The sequence below is a fragment of the Elephantulus edwardii genome, unplaced genomic scaffold (genome assembly GCF_000299155.1).
Source record: "Elephantulus edwardii isolate Elephantulus edwardi_28Jun2011 unplaced genomic scaffold, EleEdw1.0 scaffold00121, whole genome shotgun sequence".
NCBI lineage: Eukaryota > Metazoa > Chordata > Mammalia > Macroscelidea > Macroscelididae > Elephantulus > Elephantulus edwardii.
This window is the reverse complement of record NW_006399871.1, coordinates 2971937-2977923: the sequence shown is the minus strand read 5'-3', so window position 1 is coordinate 2977923 and position 5987 is coordinate 2971937. Positions and strand designations below refer to the sequence as shown.

The 5987-nt window shown below is 42.9% G+C and overlaps 1 pseudogene; it reads right to left on the bottom strand.

Annotated features, from left to right (window-relative positions):
• The window catches only part of LOC102860263, a 3167-nt pseudogene extending 2394 nt beyond the window's left edge, over positions 1 to 773 (bottom strand).
• Between the last annotated feature and the right edge of the window lie 5214 nt (positions 774 to 5987).

Sequence of the window (5987 nt, the reverse complement as noted above, 5' to 3'; positions counted from 1 at the left end):
TGGGAAATATAATCCTTCATATCACTTAATTTATCTTCATGGTTTTTGACCAACTGTTGATGCCTCAGAACCTGAACTGTACCATAGAAATGCCCAAATCCCATGCTGATGGCAATCACCAAAGCAAGTATGACACATTTATTAAGACCATTACTGAACTGGTGCTTATCCAAGTTCTCCTTGCAAGGTTCGGTCTCCCATTCAGCAGGCGATCCCTCTTCAGATTCTGAATCAGAAACAGTCTTTTTCCTAGCACAGGGACGTCTAAAAGCAGGACTGGGCTGATGATCAATTTCATCACTACTTGATTCATCATCATTATGTTGAGATGAAAATGCAATTTCTGGCTGACAGAATGTATACTGGCTGCTAAAGGAAGAACCCATGTGAAAGTTTTCTGAGCTCTGTGCTTCTTCAACAATTACAGCTTCTTCCTGAATTCCAACTTCTTCTAACTTAGGTGGCTCAAGGGTAACAATATCAGAATCATCACTGACAGTTCCAAAGTAGATATTGTCTTCAAATGGTGTTTCTTCCTCTGCTTCAACTGCTGACTTGGTTTCTTCCACAACTGGATAAGCAATTTCTCCCATCACCGTTGTGTCACTCTGGCTGTTTACACCTGACAAAACTTGAACTTCCTCGTGCTCAAAAGACGAATCATTGGCTACACCATGTTCAGAATTCACCATCTCAATATCAGATCCCTCATAACTGATGACAGTCCAATCACAAGATGAATCACTGTCACTGGAATTGGAATTTTCAGCCATTTTTCAGGTATCTCCGCCAGAATGCGCTAACTGTCGCGGTGGCGGAGAGCACAGCACTGAGAGCCACTGACGCCTCTCATAAACACAGCAACCTGCTCTGCATTTGCATTCTTTTAGTAGCTGTCGCAGTAATTCTTGCATTCATTATTTTTACAGTGACAAAAAAAGGCTATCTTAATCATCACTGTCATTCACTCTAGATAAAATCTTTTCCTAAGTATTTAGTGTCTTCAACCTCTTCCTTAACAAGATCTGAATCATCCCTTTGAGTCAGAGGTAAACCTGATTGTCCCTAGGGATTGCTTTCATTCCCATTGCCAGGGAGGAAATAACCAAAAGCTGCCTACTTGTGGCCAGTGAAACATGAGGAATTTCTCTGAGACCTCCTGAGAACTGCTAGAGGTATCTCTTCACTGTGGGTGGAACACGGAGAAACGTTAAGACCTCAGGTCCTGGATAGCACCACTGAGCCTCTAAATCAATCAATTATGAGGCTGGCTCTACCTTAAAAGCCCTCCTGTTCGAGACAATACATTTCCCTACCAAATACAGCATAATGTCTCTGCCCAGAGTCTGTGGTATCCTGCAGTTTTTACTACAAACCTAAGGAAATCTGGGAGATGTAGTCCCTATGTGTCACTCTGCTAACCAAAAAGTCTTAATGCACCAGCTAGCTTGGTCCTCAGGAGAAAGATGGGGCAATCTGTCAAAATTATCTACAGGCTGGGAAACTGGATGGAGGGTTATCAAGGGTCAGAATGGATGCCCAGGCACTCACTCACGGTGGGCCAGTTGGTTTTGATTCAGAGTGGCCTTCCATCACTTTCCAAGGCTGTAGATTGGAAAGGGATTTGACAGCCCATCTTTCTCTCTCAGGGCTGTTGGCTGAGCTCTGACCTCAATGACCTCTGCTGCATTGTAACTGGCTACAGGCTCCATCACCAGGATTGTAGGTAGGGCTGCTGAACTCGGGGAATCAGAACGACCAGTTCCCAAGGCTGTAAATCACACAGAATAAGACTGCCCATCTTTCTCTCACAGAGCAGCTGGCAGGTATAAACCAGCAGAGAAGGTGTGACCTTTTGGTTAGTAGCACAACTCCCTACCCGCCATGCCCCAGAGTCACAGGGACCCTAGGCTTGGTTCTGGGCTTTGGACTCTGCACTCATGAAGTCTTTCATTCTATTTTCTATGCCTTGTAATTGTTCCTTTATTTCTAAGTAATGAGCAATTCGAATATAACCTTCCAACTTTTTTACACTTAGATCCTTGATAGTTACTCTATTAAATAATTGTCTTTTTAATTTCTAGAACTCATAACTGTTACATGCCATCAAGTTGCCTGTGACTCATAGTGACCCTATGTACAACAGCTCTGAAGCCTGCCCTGTCCTGAGCCAGATTCACTGACTCTGACACACATACCCCCATTGCCCTAGTTATCAATTCATCTCATCCAGGGTCTTCTCCTGTGCTGTCCCTCCACCCTCCCTAATGTCCTGCAAGGACCAGTCTCTCCTAGCCCAAAATATGTGAAATGGAGCTTCAATATCCTAGCCTCCAAGGAGAAACTTGCTTTCACCCTCTCCAAGACAGTCTTGTCTGTTTTCTTGGCAGTCCATGGTGTGTTCAAGACTCTTCTCCAGCACCACAAAATTGTTAAAAATCTCAACCTCTTCCCCATCTATCATGGTACTGCCTGTTGGCCCAGTGGTAAGAATCCTTGTCTTTTTTATTTTTTAAGGGATGAAATATACTTTATTCACAATAAATACTAACAGCTTTTAACTATTTATCCTAACAGATGGTGCTGTTTTTATGATGCTTTTTTTTAAGTTCTAAAGACCTTTACTATGTGAAAAGAAGTGTTATAAAAATATAATCACTACAGAACATCACAAAATAGGAGATGACTACATCATTACATCATTTCATAACTGCCTTATCACTAAGCATCCTAAACCAAATTGAGACATAGCTTTTTCCCCTCATTCATTATTACACATTTTCCTCCCTGTCCACTCATCCCCCCAAATCTTTGCCTTCTTGATGTTGAGCTTCAATTCATATTAAAGATTAGAATTGTTGAACTTCTACAGAACACACTTCAGGTCCTCCTCATTTTCAGCAAGCAAGCTTGTTGTCATCTACATATCACAAGCTGTTGATGTTGTTATGTTCCATTGATTGCGACTCATAGAGACCCTCTGAACCCTGCTCTTTACTGAACCAAGCTTATAGTCTCTGACACACTTACCCCAATACCTCAGTCACTGAGTCAATCCATCTCATCGAGGGTCTTCCTCTTTTGCATTGTCCCTTCACCCTCCCAGGATGATATCCCTCTCCAAGGACTGGTTCTTCCTTACAACATGCCCAAAATATGTCAGATGAACCTTCAGAACCCTTGCCTCCAAGAAACAACCTGATTTCACCCTTTCCAGGATGAACCTGTTTGTTCTCCTCGTGGCCCATGGCGAATTCAATAATATCTTTCAGCACCACAGCTCAAAGGCATCAATTCTTCTTCTATCATCCTTAATCACTGTCCAGCTTTCTGATGCATAGCAAGTAATTGTTAGGATCATGGCCTGGATCAGGTGCATCTTAGTCCCTATACTGACATCATTCCCCTTCAGTACAGTGGATAGGTCCTTGACAGCGGACTTTCCCAGTGCAATTTGTCTTTTGATTTCCTGACTACTTGGTGCCAAGAGTGTTGACTGTGGAGCCAAAGAAACTGAAGCTGTCAACAATCTCAATCTCTTGTCTATTATAATGATGCTGCCAATTGGCACAGTGGTGAGAATCCTCATTTTCTTGATGTGGAGCATCAATCCATATTTTTTGTTTAGTTTTTTTGTGTGTGTTGTGTGTGTGTATACCATCTAATTGGATCCAACTGGCACAGGAAGAGACTGCCCTTCTTTCTCCAGCAGAGCATATGGTGGATTCGAACCGAGCACCTTCTGGATTTCAGTGCAGCTTTTTGCCACTAGGCCACCAGAGCCCACTTTCAATCACTATTTAATGTTGCAGTCCTTGACCTTCTCCAGCAAGCACTACAGGTCCTCCTCAGTTTCAGCAAGCAAGGTTGTATCATCTGTATAATGCAGGTTGTTGATGAGTCTTCCTCCAGTCCTGATACCACATTCCTCCTCTTGGAGCCCAGCCTTCTGGATGATCTGTTCTGCATATAGATTGATAAGATATGGAGACAGGATGCATCCCTGGTTGTACACATTTTCTGGTTTTGAACCATGCAGTATATCCTTGCTCTGTTCTGACAACTGCCTCTTGGTCCAAGTACAGGTTTCGCATTAGCACAATCAAGTGTTCTGGAATTCCCATTCTTCTCAGACCTAGCCACAGTTTGTTAGGATTTACACAATGCCTTTGCATAATCAATATAACACAGATAGAGATTCCTCTGGTACTTTCTGCTTTCAGCCAAGAGCCATCTGAAATTAGCTATAATATCCCTAGTTAACACAGCCTCTTCTAAGACCTGCCTGCACTTTTGGCAGTTCTTGTGCTGTTCCAGTCGTTTTTGGATAATTTTCAGCAGAATCTTGCTTGCATGTGATATTAATGATATTGTTTGATAATTTCCACACTCTATTGGGTTACCTTTCTTTGGAATGGAAACACATATGGATCGCTTTCAATCAGTTGGCCAGGTTTTTGTCCTCCCAATTTCTTGGTACAAGTTTGTGAGTGCATCCAGGGCAGCCTGTTTGCTGAAATGTTATCAACTGGCATGCCATCAATTTCTGGGGCTTTGTTTTTTGCCAGTTCCTTCAGAGCAACTTGAACTTCTTCCTTGATCACCACAGGCTCTAGCTCATGAGTCTTCCTCTAATTCTGATGCCACCCACATTCCTCCTCATAAAGTCCACCCTCACAAGTGATCTGTTCTTCATATAGCTTGAAAAGGTATGGGGAAAGTACACATCTCTGATGCACTTCTGATTTTGAACCACACGGTGTTTCCTTGCTCTGTTCTGATGACTGCTTCCTGATCTAGGTTTTGCATGTGAGGAGAAACTCAAGATAATTTAAGAGAGTTAACTTACAGGTGTATTTAATGGAAGTATGAACAGGAAAGAATGGTATGATATCCTAAGATTAGTTAGCAATGAGAAGTCCTGGGGGCAGTGGTTAAAGTGATGGGCTGCTAACTAAAAGATCAGCATGACATGAAATTACCCCCCCCCCATTTTCAGTGGCTTGTTTGCTTTGGTTGAGTTCTATTTCAATATGTAAAGTAAGATTGGTTCCACCAACACTTCAACTCTAAGAAATTGAAGAATTCAGAAAAAAAGAAGCTAAGAGACATGAGTGAAGAAGAGAAGAATATGATTGGATTCCGTGGTGGTGGTTGGTTGGGGGGGAGGCATTGTCCAGCCACATCCTGGAGCACTTACATGGCCCTGGGGACACAAGGATAACTCCAAGACATTCAAGGTCTAGTGAGGGGAGGTAGAGTTAAGTGCCACCACACAGGGCAAATTAAACTTCTATACAAGCTCAAAGTAGAGTTTAGAAGAATGAATAGGAAGCTAACTTAAGGAGTGATCTTTCCAGACACCTGTGTTACTTAGCGAGCCTACCTGTAAGATGAGGTAATGATAAGGAAGTGACCAGAACTGCGACTCATAGTGACCCTACATAAAACTCTGAAGCCTACGCTGTCCTGAGCCGGTCTCACTGACTCTGACACATCTACCCCCATTACCCCAGGTACTGTATCAATCCATCTCATCCGGGCTCCTCTTCTCTTGTGCCATCCCTCTACCCTTCTGAGCATGATGTCCTTCTACAAGGACTGCTCCCTCCTGGCCACGTGCCAAAAGTATTGGAGATAGAGCTTCAACATCCTAGCCTCCAAAGAGAAACTTGGTTTCACTCTCTTATCAGACAGACCTATTATTTGTTTTCTTGGTGGTCATGGTATGTTCTTCTCCAGCACCACAACTCAAAGGCATCGACTCTTCTGTCATCCTTAGTCATTGTCAAGCTCTCTGATGCATAGCAAGTAATTGCGAAGACCATTACCTGGATCAGGTGCACCTTAGTCTCTAGACTGACATCGTTGCTTCTCAGTACTCTGGAGTGGTCTGACAGAAGATTTTTCCAGTGCAATTTGTTTTTTGATTTCCTGACTGTTGGTACCAAGAGTGTTGACTAGGAGTGAGAGAAGTATCTTGTAAA